Source organism: Ixodes scapularis, unplaced genomic scaffold (assembly GCF_016920785.2).
Source record: "Ixodes scapularis isolate PalLabHiFi unplaced genomic scaffold, ASM1692078v2 PGA_scaffold7__128_contigs__length_106722199, whole genome shotgun sequence".
NCBI classification, from domain to species: domain Eukaryota; kingdom Metazoa; phylum Arthropoda; class Arachnida; order Ixodida; family Ixodidae; genus Ixodes; species Ixodes scapularis.
The window spans coordinates 280,762-292,711 of NW_024609882.1; the positions used below are offsets into that span (position 1 = coordinate 280,762).

General features: G+C 41.1%; 1 pseudogene; it reads right to left on the reverse strand.

Annotated features, from left to right (window-relative positions):
* LOC121833243 overlaps positions 1 to 11,667 on the reverse strand; it is a 37,171-nt pseudogene extending 25,504 nt beyond the window's left edge.
* Positions 11,668 to 11,950: the final 283 nt, after the last annotated feature.

An 11,950-nucleotide genomic window follows, 5' to 3' on the forward strand; every position in this document is an offset into this window, starting at 1 on the left:
AGCGGAGGCACCGGCAGACTAGTACGTAATCCATTACAAGTAATGAAATTACTTGTAATTTCTTACATTTATCAGTAATTTTGTAAAGAAATAATTACATATTTGCTAGAGTAATTATAAAGTAATTCCCTTACATATTTATGTAACGGATTCGTTGTAATCCGTTACATTTCTTGGATGACCCCCCCCCCCCCCCCCTTTAAAAAAAAAGGTTGTTTTTAATTTGGTGAAGTCAGAGCAGTCAGACTGTCATGCGCATTGACCAGCGCAAAGAGGCTTGGCACTCTCCAGTTCCCCAAAGACTTTCTTTACAACAACAAGCCCCTCTATCTTTTTTTTTTTAGACCCTAACAATAATGTTAAAAAGTCCAAATAAATATTTCTACAAAAAAAAAAAGTGGGAGGCAAGCTATATTTGCTTTTTTTAATCCCCTTGTTTTTTCCTCGCAATCGAAGACGGGGAGAGACGGACACCAGGTGATTGTGTGCCTCTTTGAGAAGCTCAAGGCGGTAAGTGCACAGCCAAGGCACACAAACTGACCCGTAAACAACTATGAACAATAGGACCAAGCTGGGGCCGCAGGCATTTTGGTATGGGCACTCTGCGTTCTGCGGCCCTTGCAGGCCTGGATCTCCTCAAATATATGCATATAAAGTATTATTATTATTATTAAGAATTAACAATGTCCTTTTCAATTATAGTGACTACGACCATTTTCATAATGTCACAATAGGAGAGAACGCTCCATCTACCCTAAAATCCACTAAAAGAGATGTGATAATATGGGAAGGTGTTCTTGCCGCAAGCATCCTCATGCATTGCAGCACACTTATCTTTTCTTAGAAAACAGGATGTATTTTTTACACTTATCTTTTCTTAGAAAACAGGATGTATTTTTTCTGCTTCTTTTCACCTTTTTTTACCCTGTTTTAAAAGCTACTTACTTTTATTTGTAATCCAACTTCTAGAGTAGGCCCACTTTATTTGTGAATTCCAGCCAAGTTATCTGCATATCAGTCACCCTTTTTGTGAGTCAGCTTTTTGCAAACACTTTGAAAATGATAATAGTCTTTGGCTTTTTGTTGTTTTTTCCCGTTTTTACCCCAGCAGGACACATTGTATCTCAAGCAGAGATTTTTTACAAATAAAACATAATGGTGGCTGACGTAGACTTCAGATTTCGGGCTCGAGGAGAGAGTGAAACTCATGAGTGGGGCCATAGTGTTGCTTAGTTCTCTGCCCTTCGCTGCCCGTGGCATTAGCGAACATCTATCTGGAGAACACCCGAGTAAATTGCACTTGGAGAACACCCGAGTAAATTGCACTTGGTCCGTCCTCCATGAATTTTTGAACGGTATCAAGAAAGGTACACACGACAAACGTGCGTTTACATTTCCTTGTTTTAACCGACGTTCTAATTAATTGTCGTTATGACTGACCTGGTATTTTCTTCCCCTATTACTTATATTCATATGTTGAAAACGTTTTCTTATTCACCAATGTCTCAACCGAGGCTAGACCTATTCAGAACCAAAGGAAGAAAAATTTTGAGCCAAACCTTATTTATTATTTAATTATCACCTTACTGGGCCAACTATGTTTTGCTATTGCCTGGCAATATATGCCAGTATAGTAAGATGTACACAAATCAATTCTTATTCCAGTCTTGGCTAGTTGTACGAGGACTTCTACAGCTTCACGGTTTCTACAATAGAGAATTTTAGCAGATTGTTTCGATGACTCCGATAACGATACCCGATGCTCCGCCGCCGCATTTGCGCATGCATCATATCGTTATCGGGTATATTTATCGAAGGTATCGGAATGATTTACCGAGACTCTCGAATATCAGGCAACGGCCGCAACGACGAAGCTTTGCTCAAATTTTCACAAGGTGAATTGTACATCCGTAGTTACGCTGAAGAAGCTCAATTCAGAGCATGAACCATTCGTGAGGCACAATATGGCACTCTCATCCACTGCCCCAGTTCAAAGGGTGTTCAGCATAGCTTTCTTACATCTCAGTAAGAAATGACGCAAAATGTCAGACGAGACTTTCGAGAGCCAGCTGTTGCTCAAAATACTCAAGGTCAATAAATGAAGCAGGTGGCAGCAATAAGAACTTGAATAACCCTCTTCCCTCTTTTTTTTTCTTACTTGAGGACATTACGGTTGAAAGTAATGCCACGAAAGTAACGGATTACTTTTGGGGGTAACGGTCACTTACTTTTCATTGTAATTGTCTTACTTTAATTTTAATACTTCTAATTGTAATTAATTACAGTTTAGTCTTGAGTAGTTGTAAATGTAGTTCCTTACTATTTTTCAGTAACATGTACAACTCTGAGCGCCAACAGCGGAGGCGCCGGATTTTTCCGCTCAAAAAGGGGTGTGGCACAAACTTCGATTACATTTTTATTAGAGAAACAGATGTCGTAGGAGCATAATTTTTGGATTTCTAGGATGCCTGGAGCCCATAAGATAAGTTATCACCAAGAACAGATAATATCAGAACCGTCTTTAGTGCACCTTTAAGGCCAATTTCAGCAAACCAAGCTGCACTGGTAGTGTTTAAAGAACATGTAATAGTGCAAAAACCTCTCCAGTGATAGTCATGTCCCACCTGTTACAGAACATTGAAACCCAAAAGTGGTAAAGCCGGGAAAGCATGAACAGGACAAATGGCATCATCGCTGAATATATCGAACAATTTTGTACACTAGTAAGATAAAATGAAAGGTAAATATGATTGGAGGCAATGCAAAACAACTCAGTGTATTTGCTTTTAAAAGGACTGAGGCAGCATGGATGTACTCTTCAATACAAAAAAGAGGACAGGGCACCATTTGAGGTTGTTGAAAAAAGGTGCAGCAAAAAAAAGTCTTTAGAGGGAGTCATTTAGGGGAAGTCCTTTAGAGGGCTACTGCACCACACTGGTTTCGTTTGCAGAGATATGACATTAGTGAGGTGGGTTGACTATTTGGGGTTTGGGAAAACGGACAACAAACTGGACACAATTCCAAACCTTGGCAACATCCGTTCTGATCCAAAGATGTCTTATCTATGTGAATAAACAATCTATGCGAAGAATCAGAGCCGCCGTAAGTTGGTTTGACTGGTGGGCGCTTTATTCTACAAAGTGGCTATGTGTGGATTCGTTGCATTTGCTCCGAGACAATGCAAGAGAGATTAACCTGCAAATAAAAATTGGGAATTTAGAAATGTGTCACTGTGTTCACAATGTCTACAAGCTACAGCGGCAGCAAAGAAAAAAAAACAACTTGCCACACGGTACTTCTATACACAAAAGTACAAAGCAAGAAATTTTCCCATCTCATCAGACAAACCAACGTAAACTTGCAATACTTGTCCCCCTACAAGAACACCTAGAATGCATGCCAAGTCACTATTGGTTTGTTTGGAGATGCAGGTTGCCCTGTTAGAGACATATCTTACATTGGCCTCCTCTGTAGGCTTACTGGGCACAACCACTGCCATATTACTATGCGAGGTTTTTAAAGGAATGTGCGCAAGGGGAAATTTTTTATTATTATTATTACGGTGTCAAAATAAAATTTTTACAGCTTAAGGTGCTTCATACTCCGTTTATAAGTCTGATGTTAGATTTCATATAACTTGCTTTTTTTAAGTTCTCGATGCATTGTACATGCAGAAAAAAAAACAAAAAAACATGTACTTGTGTGCATGGGAGGCATGGCAACACACTTAGAAAAGCTTAGTAAAATAAACAAATTCGCTCCTATTAAACCACCGAGTGCAATGAGCAACAAAAATAATGTGTGCGACGCTTCTTTCATTTTAAAATAATTAAAAATAGCAAAAAGCCATTTCAAAGGGCTAACAAATGTTTCTTAACTTTTTCATAAATATTAAAAAAAAATACACATTCTGACCAAACCTAGATAATTGTGTTCTACATATTCTGAAGTATATGCATACCAATTTTTTGTTGTGATAGGACCACAGACCCTTTCTGAAATTGGGAAATTATGCATAGATAATGCGCAGCCACCGTTAGTTGTCACTTCAAGGGTGAAGCCTGCCCGTGATTGGTTCCGAGTTTGTGCCGAACACCGAGACGGCGCTTGTGTGGAATGCATTTCGATCTGAGTTAACATTGAATGCTGACAAAGCGCTCCTGTTCAATGCGTGCTCACAGTGCATGACCAACTAACAGCGGTCCCACATAATCTATGCATCATTTCGAAAAGAGTCTATATTAAGGGGAAAAATTCTGGTGCACAATGAAGATGCCCCAAAAGTACATAAAAACAAAAAGAAAAACATGTTTGACTGTTACAATAGAGCTATACTCTTTCACTATGTGGAAAACAATTATTTGTTAATATACTATTTCCGTGAGAATTTGAAGCTACAGAAAACTGCAATGGAGACGAGACGGCTAGGCCGACTTGTCAACATAAATGTGATGACACGTGAGAATGCAACTTGAAGAACCACGTAGAGAAGAATGACTCAAGTTCATGTCGTTCTGGCTTACCTGGAGGTCTTCGAATGTGCATTATACTACTATCACTATCATAACTGGCACTAGTTATTTTTATACGTCAAATATTGGGCGTTTTCAGATAAGTTCGGCCGACCAAGTACGGTGACCAGTTTTAACTTTTACGAAAAAAATGTTTTGTACACTCAATGCCCATCAAAACAAAAATAAAATCTGTTCCGCAAAAAAAAAAAAAAAAAAATTTGTCCTTGTGGAAAAATATTGGAAGCATGCTCTCGGTGCAAAGCGCTTTCTTTGAATTGCGCTAAGTTGGCATTTGGGTCAAATCAGCAAAAAAGACTGTTCTGGTGACCGGTCTAGAAATATTTACTGACAAACTATGCATAAGGAGGATTGACTCAAAATATTTATCATTAAGTATCGACGTTACTAATTTGTATAAAACAAATTGCAAACATAGTACATTCTGCAAAAATACTTACTTTTTTTTTTTTCCTCTGCATTTATAAATACCAGAATTTTCGAACTTTGCCAGCGGGTTGTCCTGTATCTTGTTAATATTGGTGCTAAATATGGTTGCCATGAGAAGCAAAATAAATTTATGAGAACCACTCAAATGGGGCCATTTTAATAATTACAAGTTATTTTGAAACTCGCTTTAAAGAAAAGCTATCTTCAATTTGTTTTAAACTCTCCCACATTAAGGCCAATGATAAGTTTTTTGAGTATTTGGAATTATAAAGGTAGAAATATGACCAAATTGAGGCTACAGCAGCACCGTGTAGGTGACAAATTCATTATTTTTTTTATGAATTGTAAAAATGCTCGAAGGTGGTCAGAAAGAAACAAATTGACGGCATAAAGGCAAACGGTGGTTTTGAATTGAGAATTCTTAGTGCGGTTTTGTACAAGAGTCGAAGAAATTGCCCGCGGTCCGGAGCCATCGAGAGGCTCTTTCATGCCGCACGCTCCGCAGGGCCTGTAGAGTCATTGTGTACACCATGTAAATAAAGGAAGCAACCGGAGGGGCTCCGCTTACCACATATTTATCTCAGCCTTTTGCCTGGCGGTAACATGATATGGCACGGTGGAACAGGCGCGCCTCCTCACAGCGTTGGAGCCACCGCTGCGGTGTGCCTGTAAAACGCAGCCGGACCTCCCAACAGGCGTTCGTGAGGCAAGCGGCAGACAGAACGCACACCACACTAAGCAAAGCACAAAATGGCCTCGAGATCGCAACATAGGTGGCGCTACTGCCATGCTATCATTATCATCGTAGTGTGGACACAAGTATGGCCACCCCATCGGCTCTCCACGTTTGCGTGCAAAACGCTGTCAATTTTTTCATTTTTTTTTTATCTTTGGTTGCATGGTATTGTTGAAAAAACAATTTTATCGGAAAATAGTGCAGCATTGTTCACTGTTTCAGTGATGATCGAATTGTGTTAGTAGCGTACGCCCGAAATTTAAACAATCGCTTGTGTCAATTTGTGCCTACTCGACACACAAGTGGGAAGCATGGATCCCCAGACGGCTGTTATCAAACACTACATAAATTTCTTTAAAAAAAAAACTCGTTTTTTTTTTGGGGGGGGGGTGAAAATGCAACAAAATTAAGAAATCCCTAGCCGGATACTTATGTATTATTGCTACTGTGGGTTTTCAAATCGCAGGTCCTACGCATTTTTTTCCCCCACAACTCTTAGCTTCCGTGAAAATATAAATTATGTGCATTGATGATGGTTATTAGATAGATATCCCTCGGGTCACAACAATCATGTTACCTTGAGATGAGCAAAAATTGCTCCTCCTAGTTATGACCTACAACCTGTTTGTTGGTACAACAAGCGAGGCAAGCGAAACAGACGGTTCTAACAGATCTTTCGTAAGTGGAATAAACGAGTTAAGCAAGCAATGCAGCAAAGGGCGTGCTATTAGACACTCTTTTCGGTAGGGGGTTCACTTCAATGTTCTTGGGGAGGGCCGCAGAATCCAAGAAGCTAATATACTGAAGCTCTCACCAAAACCTCTTTTTTTAAAAACGTAGTAGACCTTTTGCGACTCAAACCAACTCAAACAGAAAACCTGTACCATGGAATAAGCAGCACCGACCGCAGCAACACCCTTTCTTTGAGGGGTAGTGATTCTCACTAGGGATGTCGCAAACTTTTGTCGAACCAGATTTTAAGGTTGAACTTTCGGCGTTCGACTGGTTCGACGAACCTTCAAACTTTTAACCAGATTCGACCAGTTCAACTTTGTGGACAGACCTTGATACAAGCATGTCCTGGTTTGACGATTCTTTTTTATGCAAAGGGTTATTTTTATTTTATGAACAGGCAGAAGTCCTATGGATATCTACAGCACATTGAGGGAGGCTTACAGTCAAAAGTCTTCAAACGTCCTCGACGTGCGAGGGATGGCAGGGGAGAGGCATAGAGATCATACATACTAATGGGAGGTAGAAAGCCATATACATAGTGGGCAACCAGTCGCTCCCAGCCTTCTCGCCAACACAGACAAGGCTCACCTTGCCTCCGTAACTTGTTTCCCAACATTGCATGCCAACATCAGAACTGTTTCTAGCACACTGTAAGGAACATGTTCCAGGAATGCTTGGACAAGATCTACAGACTCGAGAGAAATCTGCTTTCACAAAAAGAGGAGGGGGGGGGGGGGGGGGGGGGCTATCTTGATGGAGTATGTGTTTCCCAGTTTCGTATCTCTGACAATCTCTGGACTTACAGATCCAGTCCAAAAACTTGGATTCTAGATCGTAGATGCTGAAACACAACTTCAAATTCTCTGAAAAAAGACCAAAATGAAACTAAGACGTCCAACAAAATCCAAAAAAATAATGATGACGTAGAAAAAAAAAAAACTTTTTTGTCGCACGCAATGACAACACAAAGTTTAACACTTTTAAGGGCAATTTGCAGTCTACATCACATCTCCATTATTACGAATAACAGAATAAAAAGAAAACATGATTTTATGACCGTGCCAAGAAACGCATATTCTAATACTTTGTAAAACCTAATAAATTACTGTATGGGGTGGCTCGCAAACAGTCTCAACAAACCCCCTCACGACTGCAGCTTCTCTCGAGTAAAATATAGTCAGCACAGCAACACTGTTACTTCCAGGGCAAGAATCCTCACCAACACTTGATTCATTCCGGAAAAAGTAGTTGTTGTGCCCTATAAGTTGTCACTGACTTTCCATGTTTCATGCATGGGAGAAACCCCTTTATTACACTATGTTGGAGCATCGAAAAAGAAAGACAGGGGCTCCTGTGTCAAAAACCAGAATGAAGAGTAGTCTGCATTAGTGCACCTGAATTCCCATCAAAACAATCAGGTACAAAGACACGCCCAAGACAACCGAAAGGGGGAAAAAAAAAAAAAAAAAAAAAAAGCAAGACGAGAACTGGGGCAATTTTTATTTAATTTAATAACTGCTAACATTTAATTTATTTAACAACTTTAATCTAATTTAATAACTAGGCCTCATCTTTGACGAGGTCTCGCTAGCAATATATATATTTGGATTTAGAGACAAACTAGGCGGTACACTTACCTCATTCATTTATTTTAAATTGTCTGCAGTGCTAATGGTAATTTTTTTTCTTCTTTTTTTTCCTAATTAATTTAACTTAAAATCTGTGGTGAAAAACACCAAGTCATTTAGGTCTCCAGAGATCATGAACTATAACTTTGTGATTTGAAACAGAAACACTCAAGTGCCAGGAATTCAAACTGCCCAAACAATTTCGATGCAGTCAATTACGCCGACGGGTCGCTTTGAAGCAACACTTCAAGGAAACAATGTCAGTACCTGCCCAAAGCGACCGAGGTCGGTAAAACGAAATAAACTCTTAACGGGGTTCCGAACATTTCACTGAACGCCGTTTCATTGAATAAGTGGACCTTTCATTGAACGCCGATTCACAGAACGCCAATTCACAGAACGCCGATTCATTGAAAGACCTTTCAGTGAATCGCTTGATGCCATTTCATTGAATTCCACTTCAACCAAAGTTTGGAGCATTATAGTGCACTTTAGATTATTTACTCTTTCTTCCGAGTTTTGCAGTCAAATCGCTAGAAATAAAATGACTAGCCTGGTCACTATTTTACCAAAAGTTTGGTTACAGAATCAAAATATTACGAAACTTGAGTGGGTACTAATGTTTTCTGTTAAGTGGCAGTACTCCACCACGTATTTTGTTTCCTATTTGTTCACGTATAAAAGGTAGATCCAGAAAAGACTATAACTATTCTTCTCTGCACTTTTTTTTCTTTATCTATTTACTCGAGTTTTCATTCAATCCTAGGAAATGGCTTTCTTTCTAAGAACAAAGGTTGAAAAGCCAGTAAGTCCACAGTACTGCTGATGACGAAGAATAAACAAAGAAAGACACCTTCTTTTCTGCTTCATGCGACATAAGTACATGTCATTGCTTCAAGGACGACATGGCCTTGAAATAGAATAAGTCTTTTTTAGAATGTGGAAACACCCTTGAAGGGATGTACCTTCGTCACTGTACCCAATGATCATGGGTTTCATAAAATGTCAAGCATCACATATATTTTAGAGAAAGTAAAAAAAAAAGTAACTGCTCAAAACCGAAACTGGACTGGGGAGGAAAAATAAATAGAGGAGAGAGGTGGCAGAAGTCACGTGGCTGTGATACTTTTTTTTCCCCATTCAACGTATTTGCAGCTTTCTAGAAGCCACAAAAAATAGGTACCATATTTCTATTCTATTTCTAATATTGTGCGTTTCTCTTCGATGATCCACGACTTTTTCTTCGGTGGTTGTGTCTAAACCATAGAAAACAGCCCATGACCATGGAGAAGAGAGTGAGTGCGACTCAAACAGGCCAGTTCTGGATCGGCGGTTTTCGGACGGAAAGAAAACGAATTTCGAGCCTTGAATTGTTTTCTGGGTAGTTAAAGGAGCTGTGCAATAGTTTCAGTACTTTGCTTAAATAATTTGGGAGTTGGTGTTTTGACCTTTCTGAAGTAAAGAACAAAAAACCACTCTTGCCTGCATGTCCTAGTTTTTATTTTAAAAATGGACTAAGATTGAGGTTTGCGGCACCTCTCAACTCCTTCACCACCTTCCGACTCACGTGCGCTGTGACGTCAATGGGGGTGGCGCAGGGTTCCGGTGAAGCTCTCTAGAGCCATCAGTGAGCAGCAAGAACTCATCCGCTCGCGACCACGTGACCACGTGCTAGCGGGCACAGCGCAAGCAATATGGTGGAAGGAGGAAAGTCTCATCTGGGTCCGGCCATACCCGTTGGCGCTGCCCCCCCCCCTTCGGCTTCTGGCGGCTGTTCGCGGTAGCAAATAGAGCTGACTGTTTTGTGGACCTAGGATAGATGGCGCCACTAACACTTTGTATAATAAAAGTTTTCTCGATGATACCAGGTTTTTGACGCATTCATATTTATGTTGGATCAACAAGATTTATAGAAGAGTTACCTTTCATCGAGCAGGTATTCGTACAACTTGCTATCTTTCTACAAGACCCCCATTGACGTCATGCCGCATGGTTCTTATGGCCACCGCTCGAGGCTGGAGGTGAGGAATATTCTAATTTTTGCCTCGTGATTATGCGGTGGAATCGCAACATTTAGAAGGAAGGAGGTGTGTTTTCTGTCCTTTGTGACAAGATGAACAATGTCAAAAGTAGAAGATGCCAATTCTTTCAACAATAAAATCGTTGCACAGCTCCATTAATTAAGCTATCCTATGTCATGTACTAATAAAAACCTTGGCAAGCATAAATACCCTCTCAGTGTCCCTTAAGGCGCAATCACACCGGCAATTGAGCAGTCGTGCGATGCAACTAGATCACATTGCAAAAAAATTAGATGGTCACACTGGCGTGCGCGATGAGCGAGTCCAGTGCCTTCTTTGGCGAGTCGCTTTTCAAAAACTCTCGCTCTGAACGCCGTTGATTGCCTCAGCCGCTCCGCAACTAAATTACATCGCAAAAAGTCGGATCGGCAAGCGACTGTTCAAATCGCACCCCTTTTTTCCCGCGATGGTCGCTTTTGCGGTGAAAGTCATTGCGTTACTAGATCGCATTGCCGGTGTCAGCGTGCCTTTAAGAATGCTTAAGTGTAAGAATGCGAAAGCATTCGTTACACGCAGCGCCATCCTACAAGCAGCATGCCAAGGCTTCCTTTTTCATGCTGCACTCAGGCGGTGACATCACGCCCCCCCCCCCCCCTGCGCAGGCGCAGTGGAGGAGCGTGACACCACCACCTCGACTTCACGGCTTCAGTGACCATGCATCTGCGTTGCTGTGCTCTTCTTCTGTTTTTTTGTTTTTTTTTTCTGAGGCGCATTCATTTTGACCTTGAGCAGCCCCCAGCAGCTTCCGTGACGAAGCATCTGATTTGACGCGTCGCAGCCAGTGGGAATTTATGCCTCAATTCGCTGCATGTGTGGGCTTTGCTCCATGGGACAGGAGAATTTAGGGGCTGCCAATTTAAGTGCCGTTTTGCGGGGCTTCAAAAGCTGATAATGCCAGTTCGCTCCACAAAACAATTAATGCTTTCGCATAAAAAAAAAAGTATGGCGGAGAAAATAAAGTTTCTTATTATTAGCCCTCTATGTAAAAAAAAGAAAAAAAAGAAAGAAGTCTGCTATTATTTTTGTTTTTGATGAAACGGCGTTCGATGAAATGGCTTTCGATAAGAATGGCTAATTGGGCTAGTTAGTTTTGCATCTATGATGTAATAAGCCAATAAACACCGACAAAAACGAACGGAGAACTCCCCAGTGATACATGTCCCGTCCGACTTTCTTTTGGACGGCACTTGTAGGCGCGGGTGAAGTGCCGTCGGCTGGCACTCTAGACACAGCCTTCGATAAACTGGCTTTCGATGAAAAGGTATTCGATTAAACGGAGTTCGATGAAATGTCCGGGCCCACATTTAATAGTTTCCGTGTCAAACAAACGAATGGCATCTAACGTGCCCAGCCAAAGCTTGAGAAAATTTTGACCGTCTCTTTTTTCACGACGCCTTGAGGGCAATACGTATGCGTCGACGAGGACTAGTTCACTCACTCACCCACCGCCGACACGACTGTTGCAGGCGAATGAAGCAGAGAGTCTGGCGCACGAGCTGGTTTGTGCACAGGAGCAGAAAGGAACTGCTAATAAAGCACCCGGGCTAACATGTCGGAACCCATTTGATTGTGCCGGCCGACGCAATCAAATTTCTGGAGATCACGCAATCATTTAACGTTGACACGAAGGTGCAGTTAAGACGAGTTTGGATGATTGGTCCAGTCACTTTTCAGAAGATAAAGAGATAATGAAAGCACATTTCGGCAAGAGTAAAGCTATACGCACTCCGGAGTGCGCTTCGGACGGAAATGGCTATACGCACTCCGCTTTTCTCGTATAAAAAGAGTGGACACAACGAGCTTTCTAAG